General features: G+C 52.3%; 2 long non-coding RNA genes across 4 annotated transcripts; both read left to right on the top strand.

Moving 5' to 3' along the window:
* Positions 1-8: 8 nt before the first annotated feature.
* On the top strand, positions 9-8,390 carry LOC135979770 (uncharacterized). Its single transcript, XR_010597016.1, has 5 exons — positions 9-1,104; positions 1,211-3,063; positions 3,170-5,024; positions 5,131-6,983; positions 7,090-8,390. It is a non-coding gene; the product is annotated as an uncharacterized LOC135979770 (long non-coding RNA).
* A 6,293-nt stretch (positions 8,391-14,683) lies between these two features.
* On the top strand, positions 14,684-18,970 carry LOC135979771 (uncharacterized). 3 transcript variants are annotated; one of them, XR_010597018.1, is made up of 4 exons: positions 14,684-14,824; positions 14,931-16,782; positions 16,889-18,741; positions 18,848-18,970. It is a non-coding gene; the product is annotated as an uncharacterized LOC135979771 (long non-coding RNA). The 3 variants fall into 3 exon arrangements; XR_010597019.1 differs by having other exon boundaries at positions 14,931-16,770; XR_010597017.1 differs by having other exon boundaries at positions 14,931-18,741.
* Positions 18,971-19,513: the final 543 nt, after the last annotated feature.

The following is a 19,513-nucleotide window of genomic DNA, read 5'->3' on the forward strand; positions in this document are numbered from 1 at the left end:
GCTTTTTTGAGATTTGAAGTGAAATCTTATCTGGGACCTATCCCGGTCAGATGGAACATGGTGTGGCGAAGGGGCGGCTGTAAGGGGATGGCGGAGGCCGTGGAAAATTCGCCCCTTTTCTCAAAAAAGCCAAGAAATGGCCCAACCAAGCAAACGTCACAAAGTCTGGAAATGAACAGGGGAGGTGGGGGGCTCCTTTCGGACCCTCACTTCCGTGTAATCCTTCCTCAAGTCCTTTTGCCCTGCCCAATTTACACCGCTCAACCAACCACAACTTTCACCCTTTGTTTTCTTGTGCACAAGAAAGAACACTGTCGGACTGACGAGCGTCAACTGTAGGGATTCGGACAGCTCCGTTAGTTGTGTCCGAATTCCCGGCCTTGTGTCTCTTTGGTGATAAAGAGAGGAGATTCCTCGGGCTACGTTGGAAGAGATTGAGGTGGCGGTCCTTTCTGAAATGTGTTCATGTTGAGATGTTGTAGGTAGATGCGGTGGTATTCAGAGCCGGCACGTGGGTGCACCTAACCCTACTAACAGGACCGCGTCACAAGTAAAAGGGGTCTTTTCTGCTAAAGGTAGGGGGCACAAAGTTGTCATTTTCTTGGTGGGGTACGAGGTAAGTCGGGAAGGGAGTCGCTGAGGGACGGAGGATTGATTGGAAAGGGGACACTCAGCAGGATCCCTCCCTTACCTGTTCATTTCCAGATCTTTTCACATTCAGGACTCCCCCGCACCCTCATTGTGTAAAGGAGGTGTATTATATTAAAGAAAGGGTGACTGCCCTGTAATCAGGGTTCAGGTCGCTTTCCCTTTTCTCCTCTCTGCATCGGCCCTCTTCACGCCAAGGTCCAAAGTGAGCTCCCTCTAACTAGGGTGTGGGTCTTTCCCTGCCTTTCACAAGGTAACACTGCCATTTGGAAGATAGTTCTAGAAACCAGCCTCTTGAGAGGGTTCAGGGTTTGCCCTACTAGCTGTCCCGTGCCCTCCTCACTCACGCACTCAGCCAAGTCAAAGCCCGCGTCCTCTGCATCCACCTGGACCCGCCTTCTGACGCAAGCTCTCCTGCGCTCTGAAAGAGATCGGTGCCGAAAAGTAGGAATTAGGGTAATTTCCGGCAGGGCCGAGTACCTTGCCAATGTCATCTGAATCTACCTTGTACACGTGCTCTCTACTGAGCCACACCTAACCCGCTTCACCTCTCTCTTTCTAGCAACTCAAAGGACAAAATGGACAAGACGACACAAGCACCAAAGAAACTGCAGGAAAAGGGAAGAAAAAGCCACGGCCAACGGCTGCACACACCGCACACACAGCACACACCGCACCCCTGTACCGAGGGATCGGGTTCGACACTTCTCCTCACAGGCTTAATCCCCCTTCAGCTGCCCGGTAAAAGGACCTCCCTGTAAACAAGGATCACGGTCCATTCCTTGCCAACCAAAATGCTTTATGGGTCCCTTCCATAGCTGAGGAGGAGCGAGCCCCCTTTAAAACGGGTTGAGGTCTCTGTGAGTTTGAGCTCCTTAGGACCTAGCCTTTAAAATGCCCCGGGCGTTGACCTCTCCCTGTCAGAAGGGTGCAGGTCTCCCCTTTCTAACTCCTCTTGGGCCATTGGCACTCGCTGGGCAACGAGACCACCCACTTCCGAGGGAACGGAGGTCTCTCCTTTACAGCGCTTTTCGCTCTGGCCCATTGGAAGGCCCCTGGCTTAAGGACCACCCTGTAAGGAGGCTTTCGGTCTCCTTTGCCATGCAAATAAGCCACAGGTCACTTTGACACGCCCGGCAAAATGACTGCCCGGTAACCAGGGTGTAAGGTCTTATACCTCTCACGCTTAAGCTAGGGGAGCCTTTCTGTGCCTGTGGCTTAGCGACTCCCCCGGACCCTCCACCACTTCAGAAGGGTTGAACTTCTGTTTCTCTTAGTCACAGTAAATTCCCACAGAATGATTTCTACTTGGCTTTTTTGAGATTTGAAGTGAAATCTTATTTGGGACCTATCCCGGTCAGATGGAACATGGTGTGGCGAAGGGGCGGCTGTAAGGGGATGGCGGAGGCCGTGGAAAATTCGCCCCTTTTCTCAAAAAAGCCAAGAAATGGCCCAACCAAGCAAACGTCACAAAGTCTGGAAATGAACAGGGGAGGTGGGGGGCTCCTTTCGGACCCTCACTTCCGTGTAATCCTTCCTCAAGTCCTTTTGCCCTGCCCAATTTACACCGCTCAACCAACCACAACTTTCACCCTTTGTTTTCTTGTGCACAAGAAAGAACACTGTCGGACTGACGAGCGTCAACTGTAGGGATTCGGACAGCTCCGTTAGTTGTGTCCGAATTCCCGGCCTTGTGTCTCTTTGGTGATAAAGAGAGGAGATTCCTCGGGCTACGTTGGAAGAGATTGAGGTGGCGGTCCTTTCTGAAATGTGTTCATGTTGAGATGTTGTAGGTAGACGCGGTGGTATTCAGAGCCGGCACGTGGGTGCACCTAACCTTACTAACAGGACCGCGTCACAAGTAAAAGGGGTCTTTTCTGCTAAAGGTAGGGGGCACAAAGTTGTCATTTTCTTGGTGGGGTACGAGGTAAGTCGGGAAGGGAGTCGCTGAGGGACGGAGGATTGATTGGAAAGGGGACACTCAGCAGGATCCCTCCCTTACCTGTTCATTTCCAGATCTTTTCACATTCAGGACTCCCCCGCACCCTCATTGTGTAAAGGAGGTGTATTATATTAAAGAAAGGGTGACTGCCCTGTAATCAGGGTTCAGGTCGCTTTCCCTTTTCTCCTCTCTGCATCGGCCCTCTTCACGCCAAGGTCCAAAGTGAGCTCCCTCTAACTAGGGTGTGGGTCTTTCCCTGCCTTTCACAAGGTAACACTGCCATTTGGAAAGCAGTTCTAGAAACCAGCCTCTTGAGAGGGTTCAGGGTTTGTCCTACTAGCTGTCCCGTGCCCTCCTCACTCACGCACTCAGCCAACTCAAAGCCCGCGTCCTCTGCATCCACCTGGACCCGCCTTTTGCCTCAAGCTCTCCTGCGCTCTGAAAGAGATCGGTGCCGAAAAGTAGGAATTAGGGTAATTTCCGGCAGGTCCGAGTACCTTGCCAATGTCATCTGAATCTACCTTGTACACGTGCTGTCTACTGAGCTACAGCTAACCCGCTTCACCTCTCTCTTTCTAGCAACTCAAAGGACAAAATGGACAAGACGACACAAGCACCAAAGAAACTGCAGGAAAAGGGAAGAAAAAGCCACGGCCAACGGCTGCACACACCGCACACACAGCACACACCGCATCCCTGTACCGAGGGATCGGGTTCGACACTTCTCCTCACAGGCTTAATCCCCCTTCAGCTGCCCGGTAAAAGGACCTCCCTGTAAACAAGGATCACGGTGCATTCCTTGCCAACCAAAATGCTTTATGGGTCCCTTCCATAGCTGAGGAGGAGCGAGCCCCCTTTAAAACGGGTTGAGGTCTCTGTGAGTTTGAGCTCCTTAGGACCTAGCCTTTAAAATGCCCCGGGCCTTTGACCTCTCCCTGTCAGAAGGGTGCAGGTCTCCCCTTTCTAACTCCTCTTGGGCCGTTGGCACTCGCTGGGCAACGAGACCACCCACTTCCGAGGGAACGGAGGTCTCTCCTTTACAGCGCTTTTCGCTCTGGCCCATTGGAAGGCCCCTGGCTTAAGGACCACCCTGTAAGGAGGCTTTCGGTCTCCTTTGCCATGCAAATTAAGCCACAGGTCACTTTGACACGCCCGGCAAAATGACTGCCCTGTAACCAGGGTGTAAGGTCTTATACCTCTCACGCTTAAGCTAGGGGAGCCTTTCTGTGCCTGTGGCTTAGCGACTCCCCCGGACCCTCCACCACTTCAGAAGGGTTGAACTTCTGTTTCTCTTAGTCACAGTAAATTCCCACAGAATGATTTCTACTTGGCTTTTTTGAGATTTGAAGTGAAATCTTATCTGGGACCTATCCCGGTCAGATGGAACATGGTGTGGCGAAGGGGCGGCTGTAAGGGGATGGCGGAGGCCGTGGAAAATTCGCCCCTTTTCTCAAAAAAGCCAAGAAATGGCCCAACCAAGCAAACGTCACAAAGTCTGGAAATGAACAGGGGAGGTGGGGGGCTCCTTTCGGACCCTCACTTCCGTGTAATCCTTCCTCAAGTCCTTTTGCCCTGTCCAATTTACACCGCTCAACCAACCACAACTTTCACCCTTTGTTTTCTTGTGCACAAGAAAGAACACTGTCGGACTGACGAGCGTCAACTGTAGGGATTCGGACAGCTCCGTTAGTTGTGTCCGAATTCCCGGCCTTGTGTCTCTTTGGTGATAAAGAGAGGAGATTCCTCGGGCTACGTTGGAAGAGATTGAGGTGGCGGTCCTTTCTGAAATGTGTTCATGTTGAGATGTTGTAGGTAGATGCGGTGGTATTCAGAGCCGGCACGTGGGTGCACCTAACCCTACTAACAGGACCGCGTCACAAGTAAAAGGGGTCTTTTCTGCTAAAGGTAGGGGGCACAAAGTTGTCATTTTCTTGGTGGGGTACGAGGTAAGTCGGGAAGGGAGTCGCTGAGGGACGGAGGATTGATTGGAAAGGGGACACTCAGCAGGATCCCTCCCTTACCTGTTCATTTCCAGATCTTTTCACATTCAGGACTCCCCCGCACCCTCATTGTGTAAAGGAGGTGTATTATATTAAAGAAAGGGTGACTGCCCTGTAATCAGGGTTCAGGTCGCTTTCCCTTTTCTCCTCTCTGCATCGGCCCTCTTCACGCCAAGGTCCAAAGTGAGCTCCCTCTAACTAGGGTGTGGGTCTTTCCCTGCCTTTCACAAGGTAACACTGCCATTTGGAAGATAGTTCTAGAAACCAGCCTCTTGAGAGGGTTCAGGGTTTGCCCTACTAGCTGTCCCGTGCCCTCCTCACTCACGCACTCAGCCAAGTCAAAGCCCGCGTCCTCTGCATCCACCTGGACCCGCCTTCTGACGCAAGCTCTCCTGCGCTCTGAAAGAGATCGGTGCCGAAAAGTAGGAATTAGGGTAATTTCCGGCAGGGCCGAGTAGCTTGCCAATGTCATCTGAATCTACCTTGTACACGTGCTCTCTACTGAGCCACACCTAACCCGCTTCACCTCTCTCTTTCTAGCAACTCAAAGGACAAAATGGACAAGACGACACAAGCACCAAAGAAACTGCAGGAAAAGGGAAGAAAAAGCCACGGCCAACGGCTGCACACACCGCACACACAGCACACACCGCACCCCTGTACCGAGGGATCGGGTTCGACACTTCTCCTCACAGGCTTAATCCCCCTTCAGCTGCCCGGTAAAAGGACCTCCCTGTAAACAAGGATCACGGTCCATTCCTTGCCAACCAAAATGCTTTATGGGTCCCTTCCATAGCTGAGGAGGAGCGAGCCCCCTTTAAAACGGGTTGAGGTCTCTGTGAGTTTGAGCTCCTTAGGACCTAGCCTTTAAAATGCCCCGGGCGTTGACCTCTCCCTGTCAGAAGGGTGCAGGTCTCCCCTTTCTAACTCCTCTTGGGCCATTGGCACTCGCTGGGCAACGAGACCACCCACTTCCGAGGGAACGGAGGTCTCTCCTTTACAGCGCTTTTCGCTCTGGCCCATTGGAAGGCCCCTGGCTTAAGGACCACCCTGTAAGGAGGCTTTCGGTCTCCTTTGCCATGCAAATAAGCCACAGGTCACTTTGACACGCCCGGCAAAATGACTGCCCGGTAACCAGGGTGTAAGGTCTTATACCTCTCACGCTTAAGCTAGGGGAGCCTTTCTGTGCCTGTGGCTTAGCGACTCCCCCGGACCCTCCACCACTTCAGAAGGGTTGAACTTCTGTTTCTCTTAGTCACAGTAAATTCCCACAGAATGATTTCTACTTGGCTTTTTTGAGATTTGAAGTGAAATCTTATTTGGGACCTATCCCGGTCAGATGGAACATGGTGTGGCGAAGGGGCGGCTGTAAGGGGATGGCGGAGGCCGTGGAAAATTCGCCCCTTTTCTCAAAAAAGCCAAGAAATGGCCCAACCAAGCAAACGTCACAAAGTCTGGAAATGAACAGGGGAGGTGGGGGGCTCCTTTCGGACCCTCACTTCCGTGTAATCCTTCCTCAAGTCCTTTTGCCCTGCCCAATTTACACCGCTCAACCAACCACAACTTTCACCCTTTGTTTTCTTGTGCACAAGAAAGAACACTGTCGGACTGACGAGCGTCAACTGTAGGGATTCGGACAGCTCCGTTAGTTGTGTCCGAATTCCCGGCCTTGTGTCTCTTTGGTGATAAAGAGAGGAGATTCCTCGGGCTACGTTGGAAGAGATTGAGGTGGCGGTCCTTTCTGAAATGTGTTCATGTTGAGATGTTGTAGGTAGATGCGGTGGTATTCAGAGCCGGCACGTGGGTGCACCTAACCCTACTAACAGGACCGCGTCACAAGTAAAAGGGGTCTTTTCTGCTAAAGGTAGGGGGCACAAAGTTGTCATTTTCTTGGTGGGGTACGAGGTAAGTCGGGAAGGGAGTCGCTGAGGGACGGAGGATTGATTGGAAAGGGGACACTCAGCAGGATCCCTCCCTTACCTGTTCATTTCCAGATCTTTTCACATTCAGGACTCCCCCGCACCCTCATTGTGTAAAGGAGGTGTATTATATTAAAGAAAGGGTGACTGCCCTGTAATCAGGGTTCAGGTCGCTTTCCCTTTTCTCCTCTCTGCATCGGCCCTCTTCACGCCAAGGTCCAAAGTGAGCTCCCTCTAACTAGGGTGTGGGTCTTTCCCTGTCTTTCACAAGTTAACACTGCCATTTGGAAGATAGTTCTAGAAACCAGCCTCTTGAGAGGGTTCAGGGTTTGCCCTACTAGCTGTCCCGTGCCCTCCTCACTCACGCACTCAGCCAAGTCAAAGCCCGCGTCCTCTGCATCCACCTGGACCCGCCTTCTGCCGCAAGCTCTCCTGCGCTCTGAAAGAGATCGGTGCCGAAAAGTAGGAATTAGGGTAATTTCCGGCAGGGCCGAGTACCTTGCCAATGTCATCTGAATCTACCTTGTACACGTGCTCTCTACTGAGCCACACCTAACCCGCTTCACCTCTCTCTTTCTAGCAACTCAAAGGACAAAATGGACAAGACGACACAAGCACCAAAGAAACTGCAGGAAAAGGGAAGAAAAAGACACGGCCAACGGCTGCACACACCGCACACACAGCACACACCGCACCCCTGTACCGAGGGATCGGGTTCGACACTTCTCCTCACAGGCTTAATCCCCCTTCAGCTGCCCGGTAAAAGGACCTCCCTGTAAACAAGGATCACGGTGCATTCCTTGCCAACCAAAATGCTTTATGGGTCCCTTCCATAGCTGAGGAGGAGCGAGCCCCCTTTAAAACGGGTTGAGGTCTCTGTGAGTTTGAGCTCCTTAGGACCTAGCCTTTAAAATGCCCCGGGCGTTGACCTCTCCCTGTCAGAAGGGTGCAGGTCTCCCCTTTCTAACTCCTCTTGGGCCATTGGCACTCGCTGGGCAACGAGACCACCCACTTCCGAGGGAACGGAGGTCTCTCCTTTACAGCGCTTTTCGCTCTGGCCCATTGGAAGGCCCCTGGCTTAAGGACCACCCTGTAAGGAGGCTTTCGGTCTCCTTTGCCATGCAAATAAGCCACAGGTCACTTTGACACGCCCGGCAAAATGACTGCCCGGTAACCAGGGTGTAAGGTCTTATACCTCTCACGCTTAAGCTAGGGGAGCCTTTCTGTGCCTGTGGCTTAGCGACTCCCCCGGACCCTCCACCACTTCAGAAGGGTTGAACTTCTGTTTCTCTTAGTCACAGTAAATTCCCACAGAATGATTTCTACTTGGCTTTTTTGAGATTTGAAGTGAAATCTTATTTGGGACCTATCCCGGTCAGATGGAACATGGTGTGGCGAAGGGGCGGCTGTAAGGGGATGGCGGAGGCCGTGGAAAATTCGCCCCTTTTCTCAAAAAAGCCAAGAAATGGCCCAACCAAGCAAACGTCACAAAGTCTGGAAATGAACAGGGGAGGTGGGGGGCTCCTTTCGGACCCTCACTTCCGTGTAATCCTTCCTCAAGTCCTTTTGCCCTGCCCAATTTACACCGCTCAACCAACCACAACTTTCACCCTTTGTTTTCTTGTGCACAAGAAAGAACACTGTCGGACTGACGAGCGTCAACTGTAGGGATTCGGACAGCTCCGTTAGTTGTGTCCGAATTCCCGGCCTTGTGTCTCTTTGGTGATAAAGAGAGGAGATTCCTCGGGCTACGTTGGAAGAGATTGAGGTGGCGGTCCTTTCTGAAATGTGTTCATGTTGAGATGTTGTAGGTAGATGCGGTGGTATTCAGAGCCGGCACGTGGGTGCACCTAACCTTACTAACAGGACCGCGTCACAAGTAAGAAGGGTCTTTTCTGGTAAAGGTAGGGGGCACAAAGTTGTCATTTTCTTGGTGGGGTAGGAGGTAAGTCGGGAAGGGTGTCGCTGAGGGACGGAGGATTGATTGGAAAGGGGACACTCAGCAGGATCCCTCCCTTACCTGTTCATTTCCAGATCTTTTCACATTCAGGACTCCCCCCACCCTCATTGTGTAAAGGAGATGTATTATATTAAAGAAAGGGTGACTGCCCTGTAATCAGGGTTCAGGTCGCTTTCCCTTTTCTCCTCTCTGCATCGGCCCTCTTCACGCCAAGGTCCAAAGTGAGCTCCCTCTAACTAGGGTGTGGGTCTTTCCCTGCCTTTCACAAGGTAACACTGCCATTTGGAAGATAGTTCTAGAAACCAGCCTCTTGAGAGGGTTCAGGGTTTGCCCTACTAGCTGTCCCGTGCCCTCCTCACTCACGCACTCAGCCAAGTCAAAGCCCGCGTCCTCTGCATCCACCTGGACCCGCCTTCTGACGCAAGCTCTCCTGCGCTCTGAAAGAGATCGGTGCCGAAAAGTAGGAATTAGGGTAATTTCCGGCAGGGCCGAGTACCTTGCCAATGTCATCTGAATCTACCTTGTACACGTGCTCTCTACTGAGCTACAGCTAACCCGTTTCACCTCTCTCTTTCTAGCAATTCAAAGGACAAAATGGACAAGACGACACAAGCACCAAAGAAACTGCAGGAAAAGGGAAGAAAAAGCCACGGCCAACGGCTGCACACACCGCACACACAGCACACACCGCACCCCTGTACCGAGGGATCGGGTTCGACACTTCTCCTCACAGGCTTAATCCCCCTTCAGCTGCCCGGTAAAAGGACCTCCCTGTAAACAAGGATCACGGTGCATTCCTTGCCAACCAAAATGCTTTATGGGTCCCTTCCATAGCTGAGGAGGAGCGAGCCCCCTTTAAAACGGGTTGAGGTCTCTGTGAGTTTGAGCTCCTTAGGACCTAGCCTTTAAAATGCCCCGGGCCGTTGACCTCTCCCTGTCAGAAGGGTGCAGGTCTCCCCTTTCTAACTCCTCTTGGGCCGTTGGCACTCGCTGGGCAACGAGACCACCCACTTCCGAGGGAACGGAGGTCTCTCCTTTACAGCGCTTTTCGCTCTGGCCCATTGGAAGGCCCCTGGCTTAAGGACCACCCTGTAAGGAGGCTTTCGGTCTCCTTTGCCATGCAAATTAAGCCACAGGTCACTTTGACACGCCCGGCAAAATGACTGCCCTGTAACCAGGGTGTAAGGTCTTATACCTCTCACGCTTAAGCTAGGGGAGCCTTTCTGTGCCTGTGGCTTAGCGACTCCCCCGGACCCTCCACCACTTCAGAAGGGTTGAACTTCTGTTTCTCTTAGTCACAGTAAATTCCCACAGAATGATTTCTACTTGGCTTTTTTGAGATTTGAAGTGAAATCTTATCTGGGACCTATCCCGGTCAGATGGAACATGGTGTGGCGAAGGGGCGGCTGTAAGGGGATGGCGGAGGCCGTGGAAAATTCGCCCCTTTTCTCAAAAAAGCCAAGAAATGGCCCAACCAAGCAAACGTCACAAAGTCTGGAAATGAACAGGGGAGGTGGGGGGCTCCTTTCGGACCCTCACTTCCGTGTAATCCTTCCTCAAGTCCTTTTGCCCTGCCCAATTTACACCGCTCAACCAACCACAACTTTCACCCTTTGTTTTCTTGTGCACAAGAAAGAACACTGTCGGACTGACGAGCGTCAACTGTAGGGATTCGGACAGCTCCGTTTGTTGTGTCCGAATTCCCGGCCTTGTGTCTCTTTGGTGATAAAGAGAGGAGATTCCTCGGGCTACGTTGGAAGAGATTGAGGTGGCGGTCCTTTCTGAAATGTGTTCATGTTGAGATGTTGTAGGTAGATGCGGTGGTATTCAGAGCCGGCACGTGGGTGCACCTAACCCTACTAACAGGACCGCGTCACAAGTAAAAGGGGTCTTTTCTGCTAAAGGTAGGGGGCACAAAGTTGTCATTTTCTTGGTGGGGTAGGAGGTAAGTCGGGAAGGGAGTCGCTGAGGGACGGAGGATTGATTGGAAAGGGGACACTCAGCAGGATCCCTCCCTTACCTGTTCATTTCCAGATCTTTTCACATTCAGGACTCCCCCGCACCCTCATTGTGTAAAGGAGGTGTATTATATTAAAGAAAGGGTGACTGCCCTGTAATCAGGGTTCAGGTCGCTTTCCCTTTTCTCCTCTCTGCATCGGCCCTCTTCACGCCAAGGTCCAAAGTGAGCTCCCTCTAACTAGGGTGTGGGTCTTTCCCTGCCTTTCACAAGGTAACACTGCCATTTGGAAGATAGTTCTAGAAACCAGCCTCTTGAGAGGGTTCAGGGTTTGCCCTACTAGCTGTCCCGTGCCCTCCTCACTCACGCACTCAGCCAAGTCAAAGCCCGCGTCCTCTGCATCCACCTGGACCCGCCTTCTGACGCAAGCTCTCCTGCGCTCTGAAAGAGATCGGTGCCGAAAAGTAGGAATTAGGGTAATTTCCGGCAGGGCCGAGTACCTTGCCAATGTCATCTGAATCTACCTTGTACACGTGCTCTCTACTGAGCCACAGCTAACCCGCTTCACCTCTCTCTTTCTAGCAATTCAAAGGACAAAATGGACAAGACGACACAAGCACCAAAGAAACTGCAGGAAAAGGGAAGAAAAAGCCACGGCCAACGGCTGCACACACCGCACACACAGCACACACCGCACCCCTGTACCGAGGGATCGGGTTCGACACTTCTCCTCACAGGCTTAATCCCCCTTCAGCTGCCCGGTAAAAGGACCTCCCTGTAAACAAGGATCACGGTGCATTCCTTGCCAACCAAAATGCTTTATGGGTCCCTTCCATAGCTGAGGAGGAGCGAGCCCCCTTTAAAACGGGTTGAGGTCTCTGTGAGTTTGAGCTCCTTAGGACCTAGCCTTTAAAATGCCCCGGGCCGTTGACCTCTCCCTGTCAGAAGGGTGCAGGTCTCCCCTTTCTAACTCCTCTTGGGCCGTTGGCACTCGCTGGGCAACGACACCACCCACTTCCGAGGGAACGGAGGTCTCTCCTTTACAGCGCTTTTCGCTCTGGCCCATTGGAAGGCCCCTGGCTTAAGGACCACCCTGTAAGGAGGCTTTCGGTCTCCTTTGCCATGCAAATTAAGCCACAGGTCACTTTGACACGCCCGGCAAAATGACTGCCCTGTAACCAGGGTGTAAGGTCTTATACCTCTCACGCTTAAGCTAGGGGAGCCTTTCTGTGCCTGTGGCTTAGCGACTCCCCCGGACCCTCCACCACTTCAGAAGGGTTGAACTTCTGTTTCTCTTAGTCACAGTAAATTCCCACAGAATGATTTCTACTTGGCTTTTTTGAGATTTGAAGTGAAATCTTATCTGGGACCTATCCCGGTCAGATGGAACATGGTGTGGCGAAGGGGCGGCTGTAAGGGGATGGCGGAGGCCGTGGAAAATTCGCCCCTTTTCTCAAAAAAGCCAAGAAATGGCCCAACCAAGCAAACGTCACAAAGTCTGGAAATGAACAGGGGAGGTGGGGGGCTCCTTTCGGACCCTCACTTCCGTGTAATCCTTCCTCAAGTCCTTTTGCCCTGCCCAATTTACACCGCTCAACCAACCACAACTTTCACCCTTTGTTTTCTTGTGCACAAGAAAGAACACTGTCGGACTGACGAGCGTCAACTGTAGGGATTCGGACAGCTCCGTTTGTTGTGTCCGAATTCCCGGCCTTGTGTCTCTTTGGTGATAAAGAGAGGAGATTCCTCGGGCTACGTTGGAAGAGATTGAGGTGGCGGTCCTTTCTGAAATGTGTTCATGTTGAGATGTTGTAGGTAGATGCGGTGGTATTCAGAGCCGGCACGTGGGTGCACCTAACCCTACTAACAGGACCGCGTCACAAGTAAAAGGGGTCTTTTCTGCTAAAGGTAGGGGGCACAAAGTTGTCATTTTCTTGGTGGGGTAGGAGGTAAGTCGGGAAGGGAGTCGCTGAGGGACGGAGGATTGATTGGAAAGGGGACACTCAGCAGGATCCCTCCCTTACCTGTTCATTTCCAGATCTTTTCACATTCAGGACTCCCCCGCACCCTCATTGTGTAAAGGAGGTGTATTATATTAAAGAAAGGGTGACTGCCCTGTAATCAGGGTTCAGGTCGCTTTCCCTTTTCTCCTCTCTGCATCGGCCCTCTTCACGCCAAGGTCCAAAGTGAGCTCCCTCTAACTAGGGTGTGGGTCTTTCCCTGCCTTTCACAAGGTAACACTGCCATTTGGAAGATAGTTCTAGAAACCAGCCTCTTGAGAGGGTTCAGGGTTTGCCCTACTAGCTGTCCCGTGCCCTCCTCACTCACGCACTCAGCCAAGTCAAAGCCCGCGTCCTCTGCATCCACCTGGACCCGCCTTCTGACGCAAGCTCTCCTGCGCTCTGAAAGAGATCGGTGCCGAAAAGTAGGAATTAGGGTAATTTCCGGCAGGGCCGAGTACCTTGCCAATGTCATCTGAATCTACCTTGTACACGTGCTCTCTACTGAGCCACAGCTAACCCGCTTCACCTCTCTCTTTCTAGCAATTCAAAGGACAAAATGGACAAGACGACACAAGCACCAAAGAAACTGCAGGAAAAGGGAAGAAAAAGCCACGGCCAACGGCTGCACACACCGCACACACAGCACACACCGCACCCCTGTACCGAGGGATCGGGTTCGACACTTCTCCTCACAGGCTTAATCCCCCTTCAGCTGCCCGGTAAAAGGACCTCCCTGTAAACAAGGATCACGGTGCATTCCTTGCCAACCAAAATGCTTTATGGGTCCCTTCCATAGCTGAGGAGGAGCGAGCCCCCTTTAAAACGGGTTGAGGTCTCTGTGAGTTTGAGCTCCTTAGGACCTAGCCTTTAAAATGCCCCGGGCCGTTGACCTCTCCCTGTCAGAAGGGTGCAGGTCTCCCCTTTCTAACTCCTCTTGGGCCGTTGGCACTCGCTGGGCAACGACACCACCCACTTCCGAGGGAACGGAGGTCTCTCCTTTACAGCGCTTTTCGCTCTGGCCCATTGGAAGGCCCCTGGCTTAAGGACCACCCTGTAAGGAGGCTTTCGGTCTCCTTTGCCATGCAAATTAAGCCACAGGTCACTTTGACACGCCCGGCAAAATGACTGCCCTGTAACCAGGGTGTAAGGTCTTATACCTCTCACGCTTAAGCTAGGGGAGCCTTTCTGTGCCTGTGGCTTAGCGACTCCCCCGGACCCTCCACCACTTCAGAAGGGTTGAACTTCTGTTTCTCTTAGTCACAGTAAATTCCCACAGAATGATTTCTACTTGGCTTTTTTGAGATTTGAAGTGAAATCTTATCTGGGACCTATCCCGGTCAGATGGAACATGGTGTGGCGAAGGGGCGGCTGTAAGGGGATGGCGGAGGCCGTGGAAAATTCGCCCCTTTTCTCAAAAAAGCCAAGAAATGGCCCAACCAAGCAAACGTCACAAAGTCTGGAAATGAACAGGGGAGGTGGGGGGCTCCTTTCGGACCCTCACTTCCGTGTAATCCTTCCTCAAGTCCTTTTGCCCTGCCCAATTTACACCGCTCAACCAACCACAACTTTCACCCTTTGTTTTCTTGTGCACAAGAAAGAACACTGTCGGACTGACGAGCGTCAACTGTAGGGATTCGGACAGCTCCGTTTGTTGTGTCCGAATTCCCGGCCTTGTGTCTCTTTGGTGATAAAGAGAGGAGATTCCTCGGGCTACGTTGGAAGAGATTGAGGTGGCGGTCCTTTCTGAAATGTGTTCATGTTGAGATGTTGTAGGTAGATGCGGTGGTATTCAGAGCCGGCACGTGGGTGCACCTAACCCTACTAACAGGACCGCGTCACAAGTAAAAGGGGTCTTTTCTGCTAAAGGTAGGGGGCACAAAGTTGTCATTTTCTTGGTGGGGTAGGAGGTAAGTCGGGAAGGGAGTCGCTGAGGGACGGAGGATTGATTGGAAAGGGGACACTCAGCAGGATCCCTCCCTTACCTGTTCATTTCCAGATCTTTTCACATTCAGGACTCCCCCGCACCCTCATTGTGTAAAGGAGGTGTATTATATTAAAGAAAGGGTGACTGCCCTGTAATCAGGGTTCAGGTCGCTTTCCCTTTTCTCCTCTCTGCATCGGCCCTCTTCACGCCAAGGTCCAAAGTGAGCTCCCTCTAACTAGGGTGTGGGTCTTTCCCTGCCTTTCACAAGGTAACACTGCCATTTGGAAGATAGTTCTAGAAACCAGCCTCTTGAGAGGGTTCAGGGTTTGCCCTACTAGCTGTCCCGTGCCCTCCTCACTCACGCACTCAGCCAAGTCAAAGCCCGCGTCCTCTGCATCCACCTGGACCCGCCTTCTGACGCAAGCTCTCCTGCGCTCTGAAAGAGATCGGTGCCGAAAAGTAGGAATTAGGGTAATTTCCGGCAGGGCCGAGTACCTTGCCAATGTCATCTGAATCTACCTTGTACACGTGCTCTCTACTGAGCCACAGCTAACCCGCTTCACCTCTCTCTTTCTAGCAACTCAAAGGACAAAATGGACAAGACGACACAAGCACCAAAGAAACTGCAGGAAAAGGGAAGAAAAAGCCACGGCCAACGGCTGCACACACCGCACACACAGCACACACCGCACCCCTGTACCGAGGGATCGGGTTCGACACTTCTCCTCACAGGCTTAATCCCCCTTCAGCTGCCCGGTAAAAGGACCTCCCTGTAAACAAGGATCACGGTCCATTCCTTGCCAACCAAAATGCTTTATGGGTCCCTTCCATAGCTGAGGAGGAGCGAGCCCCCTTTAAAACGGGTTGAGGTCTCTGTGAGTTTGAGCTCCTTAGGACCTAGCCTTTAAAATGCCCCGGGCCGTTGACCTCTCCCTGTCAGAAGGGTGCAGGTCTCCCCTTTCTAACTCCTCTTGGGCCGTTGGCACTCGCTGGGCAACGACACCACCCACTTCCGAGGGAACGGAGGTCTCTCCTTTACAGCGCTTTTCGCTCTGGCCCATTGGAAGGCCCCTGGCTTAAGGACCACCCTGTAAGGAGGCTTTCGGTCTCCTTTGCCATGCAAATAAGCCACAGGTCACTTTGACACGCCCGGCAAAATGACTGCCCGGTAACCAGGGTGTAAGGTCTTATACCTCTCACGCTTAAGCTAGGGGAGCCTTTCTGTGCCTGTGGCTTAGCGACTCCCCCGGACCCTCCACCACTTCAGAAGGGTTGAACTTCTGTTTCTCTTAGTCACAGTAAATTCCCACAGAATGATTTCTACTTGGCTTTTTTGAGATTTGAAGTGAAATCTTATTTGGGACCTATCCCGGTCAGATGGAACATGGTGTGGCGAAGGGGCGGCTGTAAGGGGATGGCGGAGGCCGTGGAAAATTCGCCCCTTTTCTCAAAAAAGCCAAGAAATGGCCCAACCAAGCAAACGTCACAAAGTCTGGAAATGAACAGGGGAGGTGGGGGGCTCCTTTCGGACCCTCACTTCCGTGTAATCCTTCCTCAAGTCCTTTTGCCCTGCCCAATTTACACCGCTCAACCAACCACAACTTTCCCCTTTGTTTTCTTGTGCACAAGAAAGAACACTGTCGGACTGACGAGCGTTAACTGTAGGGATTCGGACAGCTCCGTTTGTTGTGTCCGAATTCCCGGCCTTGTGTCTCTTTGGTGATAAAGAGAGGAGATTCCTCGGGCTACGTTGGAAGAGATTGAGGTGGCGGTCCTTTCTGAAATGTGTTCATGTTGAGATGTTGTAGGTAGATGCGGTGGTATTCAGAGCCGGCACGTGGGTGCACCTAACCCTACTAACAGGACCGCGTCACAAGTAAAAGGGGTCTTTTCTGCTAAAGGTAGGGGGCACAAAGTTGTCATTTTCTTGGTGGGGTAGGAGGTAAGTCGGGAAGGGTGTCGCTGAGGGACGGAGGATTGATTGGAAAGGGGACACTCAGCAGGATCCCTCCCTTACCTGTTCATTTCCAGATCTTTTCACATTCAGGACTCCCCCCACCCTCATTGTGTAAAGGAGGTGTATTATATTAAAGAAAGGGTGACTGCCCTGTAATCAGGGTTCAGGTCGCTTTCCCTTTTCTCTTCTCTGCATCGGCCCTCTTCACGCCAAGGTCCAAAGTGAGCTCCCTCTAACTAGGGTGTGGGTCTTTCCCTGCCTTTCACAAGGTAACACTGCCATTTGGAAGATAGTTCTAGAAACCAGCCTCTTGAGAGGGTTCAGGGTTTGCCCTACTAGCTGTCCCGTGCCCTCCTCACTCACGCACTCAGCCAAGTCAAAGCCCGCGTCCTCTGCATCCACCTGGACCCGCCTTCTGCCGCAAGCTCTCCTGCGCTCTGAAAGAGATCGGTGCCGAAAAGTAGGAATTAGGGTAATTTCCGGCAGGGCCGAGTACCTTGCCAATGTCATCTGAATCTACCTTGTACACGTGCTCTCTACTGAGCCACAGCTAACCCGCTTCACCTCTCTCTTTCTAGCAACTCAAAGGACAAAATGGACAAGACGACACAAGCACCAAAGAAACTGCAGGAAAAGGGAAGAAAAAGCCACGGCCAACGGCTGCACACACCGCACACACAGCACACACCGCACCCCTGTACCGAGGGATCGGGTTCGACACTTCTCCTCACAGGCTTAATCCCCCTTCAGCTGCCCGGTAAAAGGACCTCCCTGTAAACAAGGATCACGGTCCATTCCTTGCCAACCAAAATGCTTTATGGGTCCCTTCCATAGCTGAGGAGGAGCGAGCCCCCTTTAAAACGGGTTGAGGTCTCTGTGAGTTTGAGCTCCTTAGGACCTAGCCTTTAAAATGCCCCGGGCCGTTGACCTCTCCCTGTCAGAAGGGTGCAGGTCTCCCCTTTCTAACTCCTCTTGGGCCGTTGGCACTCGCTGGGCAACGACACCACCCACTTCCGAGGGAACGGAGGTCTCTCCTTTACAGCGCTTTTCGCTCTGGCCCATTGGAAGGCCCCTGGCTTAAGGACCACCCTGTAAGGAGGCTTTCGCTCTCCTTTGCCATGCAAATTAAGCCACAGGTCACTTTGACACGCCCGGCAAAATGACTGCCCGGTAACCAGGGTGTAAGGTCTTATACCTCTCACGCTTAAGCTAGGGGAGCCTTTCTGTGCCTGTGGCTTAGCGACTCCCCCCGACCCTCCACCACTTCAGAAGAGTTGAACTTCTGTTTCTCTTAGTCACAGTAAATTCCCACAGAATGATTTCTACTTGGCTTTTTTGAGATTTGAAGTGAAATCTTATTTGGGACCTATCCCGGTCAGATGGAACATGGTGTGGCGAAGGGGCGGCTGTAAGGGGATGGCGGAGGCCGTGGAAAATTCGCCCCTTTTCTCAAAAAAGCCAAGAAATGGCCCAACCAAGCAAACGTCACAAAGTCTGGAAATGAACAGGGGAGGTGGGGGGCTCCTTTCGGACCCTCACTTCCGTGTAATCCTTCCTCAAGTCCTTTTGCCCTGCCCAATTTACACCGCTCAACCAACCACAACTTTCCCCTTTGTTTTCTTGTGCACAAGAAAGAACACTGTCGGACTGACGAGCGTTAACTGTAGGGATTCGGACAGCTCCGTTTGTTGTGTCCGAATTCCCGGCCTTGTGTCTCTTTGGTGATAAAGAGAGGAGATTCCTCGGGCTACGTTGAAAGAGATTGAGGTGGCGGTCCTTTCTGAAATGTGTTCATGTTGAGATGTTGTAGGTAGATGCGGTGGTATTCAGAGCCGGCACGTGGGTGCACCTAACCCTACTAACAGGACCGCGTCACAAGTAAAAGGGGTCTTTTCTGCTAAAGGTAGGGGGCACAAAGTTGTCATTTTCTTGGTGGGGTAGGAGGTAAGTCGGGAAGGGTGTCGCTGAGGGACGGAGGATTGATTGGAAAGGGGACACTCAGCAGGATCCCTCCCTTACCTGTTCATTTCCAGATCTTTTCACATTCAGGACTCCCCCCACCCTCATTGTGTAAAGGAGGTGTATTATATTAAAGAAAGGGTGACTGCCCTGTAATCAGGGTTCAGGTCGCTTTCCCTTTTCTCTTCTCTGCATCGGCCCTCTTCACGCCAAGGTCCAAAGTGAGCTCCCTCTAACTAGGGTGTGGGTCTTTCCCTGCCTTTCACAAGTTAACACTGCCATTTGGAAGATAGTTCTAGAAACCAGCCTCTTGAGAGGGTTCAGGGTTTGCCCTACTAGCTGTCCCGTGCCCTCCTCACTCACGCACTCAGCCAAGTCAAAGCCCGCGTCCTCTGCATCCACCTGGACCCGCCTTCTGCCGCAAGCTCTCCTGCGCTCTGAAAGAGATCGGTGCCGAAAAGTAGGAATTAGGGTAATTTCCGGCAGGGCCGAGTAGCTTGCCAATGTCATCTGAATCTACCTTGTACACGTGCTCTCTACTGAGCCACACCTAACCCGCTTCACCTCTCTCTTTCTAGCAACTCAAAGGACAAAATGGACAAGACGACACAAGCACCAAAGAAACTGCAGGAAAAGGGAAGAAAAAGCCACGGCCAACGGCTGCACACACCGCACACACAGCACACACCGCACCCCTGTACCGAGGGATCGGGTTCGACACTTCTCCTCACAGGCTTAATCCCCCTTCAGCTGCCCGGTAAAAGGACCTCCCTGTAAACAAGGATCACGGTCCATTCCTTGCCAACCAAAATGCTTTATAGGTCCCTTCCATAGCTGAGGAGGAGCGAGCCCCCTTTAAAACGGGTTGAGGTCTCTGTGAGTTTGAGCTCTTTAGGACCTAGCCTTTAAAATGCCCCGGGCCGTTGACCTCTCCCTGTCAGAAGGGTGCAGGTCTCCCCTTTCTAACTCCTCTTGGGCCGTTGGCACTCGCTGGGCAACGAGACCACCCACTTCCGAGGGAACGGAGGTCTCTCCTTTACAGCGCTTTTCGCTCTGGCCCATTGGAAGGCCCCTGGCTTAAGGACCACCCTGTAAGGAGGCTTTCGGTCTCCTTTGCCATGCAAATTAAGCCACAGGTCACTTTGACACGCCCGGCAAAATGACTGCCCGGTAACCAGGGTGTAAGGTCTTATACCTCTCACGCTTAAGCTAGGGGAGCCTTTCTGTGCCTGTGGCTTAGCGAC

This window comes from Chrysemys picta, unplaced genomic scaffold (assembly GCF_011386835.1).
Source record: "Chrysemys picta bellii isolate R12L10 unplaced genomic scaffold, ASM1138683v2 scaf1204, whole genome shotgun sequence".
In the NCBI taxonomy this organism is placed as follows: domain Eukaryota; kingdom Metazoa; phylum Chordata; order Testudines; family Emydidae; genus Chrysemys; species Chrysemys picta.